Source organism: Leopardus geoffroyi, chromosome C1, assembly GCF_018350155.1.
Source record: "Leopardus geoffroyi isolate Oge1 chromosome C1, O.geoffroyi_Oge1_pat1.0, whole genome shotgun sequence".
In the NCBI taxonomy this organism is placed as follows: Eukaryota; Metazoa; Chordata; class Mammalia; order Carnivora; family Felidae; genus Leopardus; species Leopardus geoffroyi.
Window position 1 is genome coordinate 29,780,537 of NC_059328.1, and position 11,717 is coordinate 29,792,253.

General features: G+C 47.2%; 1 long non-coding RNA gene across 1 annotated transcript; it reads right to left on the reverse strand.

The window, feature by feature from the left end:
* Positions 1-633: 633 nt before the first annotated feature.
* LOC123597653 lies at positions 634-11,470 on the reverse strand. The gene is made up of 3 exons (XR_006712195.1): positions 10,793-11,470; positions 1,434-1,521; positions 634-1,026 (listed from the first exon to the last, which is right to left on the reverse strand). It is a non-coding gene; the product is annotated as an uncharacterized LOC123597653 (long non-coding RNA).
* Between the last annotated feature and the right edge of the window lie 247 nt (positions 11,471-11,717).

Genomic DNA, 11,717 nt, shown 5'->3' on the forward strand with positions numbered 1-11,717 from the left:
TCCTCTTCACTTCCAGGGTCTCTTCCCTCTGTCTCATATAAGGACACTTATTATTGGACTTAGAGCCCACCTGGCTAGTATAAGCTGATCTAATCTCAAGACCTTTAACTTAATTACATCTGAAAAGACCCTTTGCCGAAAGAAATCCATGTTCGCTGGTTCCAGAGGTTAGTACACGGACAAATCTTGTGAAGACCACCACTGAACCCAGTACGGTGGGCAGTGGGTGTGAATGGTGGTTCCCAACTCCCTTAGGCTTGTGTTCACTGCCAGCTGTTTCTCCCCAGATGGACACAGGGTGCACCCACAGAAACACAGGCACAGAGCCTTGCTCCTTTGCTGCTCTGCTTCCCAGACCTTCCCCTTGTGCAGCCCCCTGGTGCCCACCCTTCTGTCTCTCCTCTTTGCAAGAAGCACCTTACAACAGGGTGTCGAGATGTCCCTTTCCCCAGGGTCCGTGGTTCTTCCACGCCAAACTGCATAGGCCACCAGGCTCCGGACAACTGTGCATCATTTCAAGAAGCCATTCAAAGATAGATACCTTTCTTTTCCCAAAGCCATTCTCACCTAGAAGGGCAGACAGGGGTCTCATTATTTGTGAGGATGAGAAAGACACAAACAAGGAAATATTAATTCAAGCAAAAGGTTCACTCTTTCTTTTTTATGTACAAATTATGCAACGTAATTGTTTTACGGTGATTAATATTATTTCAGGGGCCTAACAAACAGCATTTACAATGCAAATCTCCAGGCTGCAGAAAGGTACGGCAATCAGGAGGCGAGTGGTGGCTGCTGGATGCCGTGAGGCTGGGCTGGAGTGAGTGGGAAAGGGTCACACGGCTTCCCTTCGAACACGGTGTCCAAAGTCACACAAGCCCACGGTGGCTTCTCCCTCTCCCCTCCCAGCAGAGGCTTCAGGAAGACTCTCCAAATCCGCTCAGCGTGACTTCTGAGCATTATGGCAACGTCTCCACTTCTACTCTCCCTTCCTGAGGTTTCCCTTTAAAAAGTCACATGCTTTCACTCCTAACCAAGAGAAAGGCACATGACTAGCTGGTGGGAAGACGGGGTATTGGAAAATAACAACATGGGGAAAAGTGTCAAAAATACCCATCTGTTCTAATCTATCCCCTCATTAATAACCTCACCTCCCCCCATTGAGGCAGAAAATGCAGGAGGCCTCCCACTGTGCTGTATCCACCCCCCCCCCCCATCTCCTGGTGCCATCTCAGTCGCGTGATCTCATGCTTTGATGTCCTTCGATTCCTTAAAAGTGTGATTAGCACACACTTTGCACACACGCAGCCGGTTTTAGTCGCTGTTCACCAGCGAGAACCCCCCAAGCTCGACACCAAGTGTCCTTGTGAGATGGTTGCTCTCTCTAACTCAGCTTCCCTGCGCAGAAGAGCTCCTGGTACAGGATGAAAAATCACCTGCTCAAACAGCACAAAACACATCCCAGGGAAACCTCCGTTGTCACTCTGGGATGCGATTTCTCCGTATAGCGTCGCTTGCAACGTCCTGTGTTATAAATGTATAAATTCAATAAGTGTGAAATTTTCTAGAGAGAGAAAAAAATCGTAGTATGGCATCTACATGGCTGAATCGTTAATTTGTTAGAGCAACAATATCACTGCAATGTTGCAACTGGTTTCCTTAGTAACATGTTCAAGTATATGGGAAAACATTTTGGGGTAATAAAATGTTCCCATTTGAATTTTGAATAAACTTTCACATGAGGTAAGGAAGTGATATTCTAAAAATAACAGATTAAGCAATCAATTAACTTATTCAGTTATTCCATGAAACTTTAAAGTATGCAAATGTTGTGCTTACTGGAAATACGACAGGTTACCCAGAATCGTGTCTGACTCTGCTGGTCAGTTAAATTTTGAAGAATTATTTGGACATGTTTTCCCATTTAACACTCAGCAATGGATAGAAACAGCTCACCTGGGTATTCTAAAATGAAGAGAGTTTATTCTTAAGGGTCCAATAATAAAAAATAGATTACCTCCTTGGTGCTAGAATTCAGCAGCCCAGATTTCCAAATCATATTTTCTAGGGCAATGGTTTTCAAACTCCACCATGCATGAGAATCCCCTGGAGGGCTTGTTAAAACAGATGGCAGGGCCCTACCAGTGCCTGTGATTCAGTAGCGCTAAGGTGGGACCTGAGAATCTGCATTTCTGACAAGTCTCCAGGCAGTACTGATGCCTCCCGTTCAGGGACCGCACTTTGAGAACCATGTTCTAGGGGAAGCCTGCAATGGATCACTCCAGGGGCGCCTGGGTGGCTCAGTCAGTTAAGCATCCGACTTCGGCTCAGGCCATGATCCCACCATTTGTGGGTTCGAGCCCCGCGTTGGACTCTGTGCTGACAGCTTGGAGCCTGGAGCCTGCTTCGGATTCTTTGTCTCCCCCTCTCTCTACTCCTCCCCTGCTTGTGCTCTGTCTCTCTCTTTCCCTCTGCCAAAAATAAACAAACATTAAAAATAATAAAAAAAAAAAAATAAAGATAAATAAATAAATAAAATGGATCACTCTGGTCCTGAACCACGAAATATATACCTTAACAATGAACAGGTGATTTTCATATCACTCTAAGATAATCTGAATCCTAAAGCAACGTCACGGTCAGACCTTCTCTTTTCTTTTCTTATACATCGTTTATAAAAATCTTAAGGAGAAAGGTCCATTCTCCTGGAAGACAGAGAAATGTAGATGGACACAGAGGCTCATACCTTTAAAGAGGACAAGTCAGGAGCTGGGCCCCTCCCGGGATCAGGCCAACATCACACAGTGTGGAGCAGGGACCCTATTTGTAATCACCTCCATTCTTACTGCGTAGCAGACAGCCACACATGAAGCAGGAGCCCCATAAATGTTGGCTAGACGTGCTTCCGTCCTTTAAGGCCACAATCAGCAAGTACCTTGGTTTTATTACGGATTTTCCTAAATGTATTCACAAAGTCATCGGTGACGGGGAAATGCTTAAATCACAGTCCTCGCCCTTTTGCTCCTGATATGATAATCCGGCTCTCCAGGTAGACAGTCAGCTTATAAAATGGATAGTGCCCTGGGCTGGAGTCAGGACATTTTGCTTCTGGTCCTGAATTTGCCCCAACTTGCCACTGACCTTGGGCTTTCTTTCCTCCATCCCCAGGAGGGTCAGACCAGCATTCTCTGACAATGCCTTCCAGCTCTGGTAATGCAGGAGTCAACCTTGTTTGGGTTTGGGTTTTTTGTTTTTGTTTTTGTTTTTGTTTTCCTCTTTCTGTACCAAATCAATTTCAGTCTGAGGTAAAGGAAATTCCCAAATTACTGCTTTGTATCTTGCGGAGGATTGCTTCCCACAGCTAATTTCTCAAGTTCAGTTTCCTTCCTCCAGAAGCTTGCTGTGTCCACATTTCAATTAATTGCCTATTGGCACACACCCGACTCCAAATATTTGTGCAGTTCCCGAGAAAGCCTCATTCAGCTAAGTACCTGATCGCATCAACCTGCTCTCTGGTTCCAACATCTCAGAATATCCAAGCGAGGAAATATGCAAATGCCAAAGTCACCCAGAGAGAATTCATCAGGGGAGGCAGTCATTGGAGGCAGAAAGAGAAGCTCAAATGAAAGATATTATCGCTCGCTGGAGATGAAGGAAATCGGGGTGGGGGAAGGGAGGAAGTGGAGAATCTGGAGACTGGAGATGCTCGCACCTAACGGCACAGGATGCGGTGTCTTCAGAGAAGGGCTGAGCAGATCGGCTGAGTTACAAATACACTATGGCAGCACTTGTCTTAGAAGTCGCAGAAATGGGAGTGTTATTAGAGAGGCTACCCCAAGTCTCAGTGCCAAATAAATTCAGCGCTCCTACTTGCTGACAAACTCCTACCATTAGAATCACTCTTCAGTGTGTTTTATAACATTGCAAAATGGTTGGGATAGAGTGCTTGCTAACAAAAGTGGTAGAGGCAAAATTATAGCAACACAGGATCTCCGGTGCATCGGGGAAAAAAGACAGGAAAAATATTCCAACGCTGGCTTGCCTCTGGGTAGTGAGATCATCAACAAGTTTGTCCCCTACGTATATATTCTTTCACTTTCCAAGTTTTCTGCCATTGATAAGTACTGCTCTCCTGCTTGTAAGGTTAAGAAAAGAGAAAACCTTTTAAAAGTTGTTTGTCACAATAAGAATGCTTTGAAGGTAAGCCACTGACTTCAAAAAGCTCCTGGTAACATGCAAATCTATCACTTAAAAGGGACTGTCCGTTAACGGCTTTGCATCGTTTGGTTTGTCGTCTTGGCCACTCTCATCCTAGAAAGCCAGATCAGGGCCAAGAAGCACTTTTCCTTCATCTGGCATCCTGTGAGCTTATACTGATCCAGGCACAGGATGGGCATTAAGTGTGGACCAAATTAATTGTACCAAAAACACAGAGCCGCAGATCTCAGAGGAAATGGAACCCAGGATGAGCTTTGAAAGAACAAGGGTGATCTGGAAAGGCTGGAGCAGAGTAAGCCCCAGGGGATGGTGTATTACAGGAGTCCCAGTGGAGAAGAAAACAGCATGAGGGTCTTAAGCATAGGCCTGAGGAGGGGAGCAGAGGCAAAACGGAGTGGGGTGGGGACCCCCCAGGGCCTAAACCCCCTTATAGCACAGTTTCACCGATAGCCAGCCCTGTCCTGTGGCATAGTAGTAGCTCGACAGCTTTCGACGTTCTTCTGTTGAGCTCTGGTTTCACGGTTACTCCATTCATGGAGACACCAGTCGCAAAATGGAAGTTAAGTGAAGGAAAACATGCAAAGCTTCTTCAGAGTTGGCTGGGTCTGCCTCGCCTGGACCGAGGACGTGGTGCTGAGTGCTAAAGAAATCTCCAGGGAAATGCCAGTCGCTTTAAAGTTTGAGCAGGAGCCCACAGCAAGACTAGGGGATGTAAGGAAGAAATAGGAGGCACAGCCAAGAAATCGAAGGACCAGGATGACAGAAGGACTTTGACAAAACATAGTGACACAATGTAGATGGGTTCATTGCCACCACACCTGTCCCCCCGCCCCCCTGCCCCAGGAAATGACTTATGTCAAGTAAATGGAAAAAATATTTCCCTGATTTTTCTCATTTGAGACAAGCCACTTACGCATAAAATTATACCTGCTTATTTAATACATATTTATTGAGTGTCCGCCATGTATTAGGAGCTGAAAGTTGGGAATGAACAGAGCAGTACCCTGGCCTTGTGGAATGGGTGAGCTGGAAGGAACATTTACTCTCGAGTTTAGCAGCTGCCGTCTGCCGATGAAGAGATCACAGCCTACTACGGGGAAGCGGTATGACCAAAAGTTAGTGCATTTCCACCATAGCTGGTATCAGGAGGCTTTATGCCTCGTGACTTCTCGGGATTTCCCCTCCCTACCTGCAATGATGAAAGTTCTTACCCGCCAGGGCTTGTTAAAATGTCACCTAAGCTCCATGAAGCTTTTCCTATGCCTTCCTTTGGGTTCCCACTGTCCTCTCCACCCCTGTAACAGCATTTGTCACAGTCTGCCTTGAACTTTCGTGAGTACACATCTGTCCCCTCCGCTCCATTCGGAGCCCCCTGAAGGCAGAGATGACCTCCTACTCATCATACATTCTCAGCACCAGCGCGGCTGGAGGGAATAACATTTATGGAGGAGCCAACCAAACCTGGGAACTGTGGTAAATACTTTTTACGCACTGTCACGTGTAATCCTCAAGATGGATATTTAATTAATTAATTAATTAATTTTTTTCAACGTTTATTTATTTTTGGGATAGAGAGAGACAGAGCATGAACGGGGGAGGGGCAGAGAGAGGGAGACACAGAATCGGAAACAGGCTCCAGGCTCTGAGCCATCAGCCCAGAGCCCGACACGGGGCTCGAACTCACGGACCGCGAGATCGTGACCTGGCTGAAGTCGGACGCTTAACCGACTGCGCCACCCAGGCACCCCTGGATATTTAATTTAAAGATGAGGAAACAGGGGCACTGGGTGGCTCAGTCAGTTAAGTGTCTAATTCTTGATTTCAGCTCAGGTCATGATCTTGCAGTTCATGGGTTCGAGCCCTATGTCAGGCTCTGTGCTGACAGCGTGGAGCCTACTTGGGATTCTCTCTCTCCCTCTCTCTCTGCACCTCCCCCCTCTCTATCTCTCACAAAATAAATAAAAAAATTAATGTAAAGATGAGGAAGCAGACACTCGGAGAGCTTAAATAACTTGCTCAAAGTCACAAAGCCAAGTGAAGAAGCCACAATTCAGCCAGTTCTATCTAGCTCCAAAGCTAGAGCTCTCAGTATCTATCATCTATCTATCTGTCTATCTATCTATCTATCATCTTCCTATCTATCTATATTCTCTGCTCTGTAAACTCTGTAAACTCCACAAGGTCAAAGATGGTGCCTGTCCTATACATAGCACTCAGCATGGTATCTAACACTGTGGTATCCTGCTGGTCACATAGAACAACCCTGAGTCCACGTGGGAGGGACCTACACAAATGCGTGAGTACCACAAGGCCAGGGCAATTGGGGTCATTGGGGAGGCTGTCTACCAACAGAGGGCACCATGTAGAAAGTTGCTACTTAAACAGTTCTGCCGTTACCATGTTCAAGGGCAGAAGTGAAAATGAACTCATGGTAACCTTAAAGCAAAAAACAAACATAAAGCGAGCCCTCAGAAGACAAGGATATAATTTCCTAGAGATGCAGAACCATATGGGCAAGCAATAAAGCCAGGTAGGGGCTGGGAAAACGGTGATGCAACCAAGATCCACGGAAGAGCAGGGATGGGATGCTGAGACTATTGCAGTGGCAGGGTATGCAGAGGCACCCTTAGGAGAAGCCTGGCACACGGCGCAGGGCTGAGAAGACCCTCGCTGTTTAAATCCATTTCACTTCCTAATCCCTGAGCCAAATCCGCCAGGGGACTGCTTTCCTTCCAGTTTACTTCCAGCTCCTGTCCGTTCCCCACCTCTTCCTGGCCACCGCTCCCTGGCTTTCCCTCAGTTGCAAACACCAGATCGAGATTGTCCAAAGCTCCAGAGTAAACCAGAGAAGGCTCAGTGGGTCCACATTTCCATTGCCTTCTTCTAACTCCAGCCGAGAAATGACCACATGGAGAACACATCTGGGAGACTGGTAAAAAACACTGAGATGGTTTCCCACTGGGCCCCTTCGATATTTTTTTTAGTATTTACCAAAAGGAAAAAAAATCTACCTCTCCGTTTACCCGCTTTCTTTCGTTGTGGGCTACACATGGACGTCCTCTGTGCACTACCTTCTGAGAAGCTCAGACCCAGTCGGAAGCTCGTGTGGCTCCTCGACTTGGGCCTTCCTTACAGGCAACCGGAGGGCCGGCTTCTCCTTCTGCTCCCCGTGGGGCCCAGCCCCGTGCTTAGAAAAGAACCCTCAAGAAGATTTGTGGGAGCTCAACAGTCGAACACCTCAACCCCCACCCCCACGATTTCCAACCTTCCTTTTGCTCTTTTAAAAAAACCGTCCTGCGAGATCGGTGTTTTTAGTGCGACCTACCTCAAATCCTTTTTGTAGGCAGGCAGGGAATAAGTGAATAAGTAAACAAGTAAGTGAAAACTGGACTCCCTCCTGCCTGGGGGTACTTGTGTAGGGCTTTATCAGCTCCACTTCCAGAAAATCCACCCTAACGGAGACTGAGCTAAGAAACAACAGTTTGGGAACTCAGCGGGTTCCTGGTGTGTTTTTTTTTTTTTTTTTTTTTTTTTTTTTTTTTTAACCTAGATAAGCCTGGGCGCCTCCAGTAAATTCCCCTTTGATTGGTATGTTTCATCAGTTGAACTGTAATTGGTGCAAACAGGTAATTTGGAGATTACAAGATTTATTCTTCTATAACAGTGATTACTGATTGCTAATGATAGTGCTGATTTTTAGGTGTTTAAAACCTTGACAGTTACAATACTCAAGTGATTTACTACAGTGTCTTAGAGATAGCCTCCTTCGGTTCCCCGAGGACAGAGTCTGTCTGTGTCCTCCATGAGCTCTGCCCAAAGACCCATGGGCGTGTGTGTGTGTGGATAAATGCTTATTAATATTAATATTATTATTAACAATAATAATGACTACAGACTATAAAGCCTTCATCCAGAATAGTGAGTCACTCAATCCACTTGTAATTTCACGGATTTTGAAGTGTATTCCTTTTCTTCCCAGTGCCTAATTCAATGAGGCGTTAGGATTATTAGCTCTAGAAATAATTGGCCTTAAAGGTATATCATAAAAGGCCGAAGTCATAAACTCTCCTCCCTGACATTTGGAGAGGCTCTAGTTTGGAGGCACTCAGAGGAGCCAGAACTACCCGGTAACTGCCTTCTTGCCACCCCAGGGAAAGGAGCTAGACAAGGCTGCCCTGGCCGGGTGCCAGCTCAGGAGCCGGGCACCGCCTTTGGGCGCGCTCCCTTGTTATCCCGTGTTAACAGGCCAGGCGCTAACATGTCAAAACACTGGCGTGTGAAGTGAATGGAAAGTGGCAGTGCCCAGACAGGAAAGTTGCTCTCCTCCACCCAGGGGGCCCTGCACGCAGGGTGTGGGCGCCCAGTCCTCCCAGGATTAAGCCTGGCACTCACACACTTGCCAGTAAGGAGCGCCGATGTGATAAACTCAGGCCGACTAACTCAGAAACATGTACCCAATTACCACTGGGTCGGGCCTTGTACCCAGCACATCATACCAACTCCTCAGCCTGGGTATCTGTTCATTTTTCTTTTTTGTTGAGACTGTAAGTGAGGAACAGCACGTGCCACCCCCCATTTCCTGCCACTGGGTCTCAACACGAGCTGTTCACTGCGTATGTGACACTGCACCTGTTAGGGCAAGGCCAGCTCAGAGCCACTTCCGTCCCTGCCTCTCCCTTCCTTCTCCTATCCATGCTGGGTAACGCCTCCCTTCTCTCAAGTCCCATAAAATTCTTCTGGCACTCTGAAGGGGTGGGTGACCTTTCTCTGAGCAGTGCCAGGCATCTTGGCATGGGGTGCCCTCTAGTTTGCAAGAATACCAAAGAACTTGGTGTCCTCCTTCCGCACTCAGCCTACTGCCTCATGTGTAACCTGGGTTCCAGAAGGCTATCTGACACAAGCAAAGGCTTTCCTCTTGGTGGGTAGAGTCATACAACTTTAGAGCACTCAGTGTACCACTGAAGAAATCTGTCTGACCCCTTGACCTCAGGGAGGAAGAATCAAAGGCTTAAGTGGGTGGGCAGAGTCGCCCAAAGACTTTTGGTCAATGGTGATATACAACAGAAGATTTCTTAGCTAGAAAGTTCTAAGAAAGAGTCGCTTACAAGTAAACGAACAAACAAAAACTTCCTAGACCTTTGGCTCTCAGGAAAGAGCAGATCTTATGATTAAACCCAACATTCGTGGCCATCCAGGTGTCTGGCTATTTGTGGTGTGAACACAGGCACATCCCATATTCGAGGCCACAGTGAGAATCACTACACCAACCCTTACATGGCATTTTACAATATGCACATATGCCATATGGTCCTTCTAACAATTTTTAGTGTACTTGTTCCTACCACTTTCCCTAAAAGGAAACTCTGGTGAAAGGTTTTGCCCAAAGTCACACAGCACGTGGGAAAGCTGGGTCTTGACCCCAGACTTTTGATTTCAAGCCCCATATTTGTGTCTTTTGCCCCAAAGCTGCCCCTCTCAGCTCAACTCCATGGAAACAAAGTCTTAGTACCTCTCTTTGGCCTGTAGTTTCTGGAGACAGGTGCTTTTAAGCAGGTTTTATCTTTTACTTTCCTCATGTAACCCTACAACGTATCCATCAGATTGTTCCCATCCTGCTTTTAAAAGCCTCTGAAAGGCTGCATATATGAGGCTTTCTGGGGTGTCAACCCAGAAATAGGGGACTGTGGTCTGGCCTGGATGACATCAATACCTTGCCCCTTAGGCCAAGTTCAAATCTGCCACAGTCTATTCTTTCCTGAAGAATTGGGGAAGGTTTGCTCTTGCTAGGGGACCCTCCCATCACCATCAACATGAAGTTACAACATAATTAATCTCCACTTGAGACAGAAGAGAAACGCGGGAGTGTTTGGCCCGCTTCCCGTGGCTGACGCATCCCTCTCCCCTGAAGGAGAAAGGAACGAGGTTACAAACTAAACTGCTGGACTCAGGTTGGCTCCCCTAGCTTTTGTTACAGGAGGCACGATGATTTTGAAGTAGAAAGAAGCAAATCCAGCTGTCAGCTGGAGTAGCTGTCAGGACAAACTCACACTGATGAGCTCCTAAAGACTCTTCTAACATATCAGCCGCATGGTCACTCTCTGGGGCTTTTCTGACTAGGATCAAGTCGGTATTTGACAATGCGCTAAAGCCCCGTCAAACAGGGGAAGTGGTGGGGACCAGGCCAGATCGTCGGTCCTTCTCACTCTTGTGAGGACCTATGGTCCTCACCGCTCCATGTTGACTTTGAGAACTTCATTTGGTCATTGCATAAGGCCAAGGTAAATCTCTCTTACTTTCTGTCTCTCATGGGCTTTGAGCACAGCAGAGTATTTTCCAGAGGATATGAAAGCAGAACCAGCCAGGAATGCAGATCATCATTCTCTACAAAGCTTCACAGGTGGTTGCTCCCTTTCTGTATTAAAATCTATGGCTACCTTTTCTCTCTCCCGCCCTCCCCCACTGCAGAGGCTTTGATGCAATCATCAGCACCTCGACATGATTTTGAGCAATCCCCATTCACACGCACACCCAGAGTCTTGCTTAAATACAACATGAGTCATCATTTCACATTCATTACCAGCCATCTTCAAGGATCCCAAGAGAAGCTTGGTCTGATAGTCACTAAGGTGAGGAGTCTGGGTTTGCTGATTACAAGTGAGAACCCGATAGAACTTCCCAGATGAGCAGCTGGGCACCAGCTCAGTGAGTTCGTCCCCCAGCGTTGCTGCTGTGTGGTCTCGGGTATTCAAGAGCTCAGTTGTCAGAAACATGCACCAACCTCTGCCATCCTGGTGGTATGGAAGATCGAAGAGGGCTTTGGGCCAGATGACTTCATGAATTTCTTCCCCCTGCTCTGGCTGTTCCTTTCTGTGACATCATAACGATAGCAGTGGGTGGGCCCCTGGAGCTTATTCCAATTTGAAGGAAACACTCTTAGGTGTGTGTTCTCCATTCTCCTTCTCATCTTCCCTTCCTCCTTTCTAGCACTCACAAACCAAGGCTAGGTCAATGACACCCATCCAGACACAATATTCCCAGAGAAGACAGGCCAGGGGCCAATGGCCCATAAAGGCATCTTGAGGTATGCGGTATGTCTTTTCTGCATCAGGGGGAACAGCCCTAGTGAGGACATGCCTTGGCAAAGAAGAGGAGGTACTCACATTGCAGATGTGGTATCTCTTTCAGCATCAAACGGCACCGGCAGGCACAGGCCCCAAACTCCAGACTCTACTCATGTACTGAGCCAACCCCTTGAAGCCATGACAAACCCTCACAAAGCTTGGTGAGCTCACAAGCTAAAGCTGCCAACAGAACTACCCAGGGAGCCCATCCTGAGATGTCGGGGCCCAAGGTGGAAAGCTTCGGCTCTGTACACCCTCACCCTAGAGAATTACTGCTGAGACTACGGAAGAAAGATGGGGCATATTTCTGGGGCCAATCAGAACCCCCTACTCTCCTCCCTGAGCAGACCACAGACCATCCCACAGGACTGCACAGGGGTG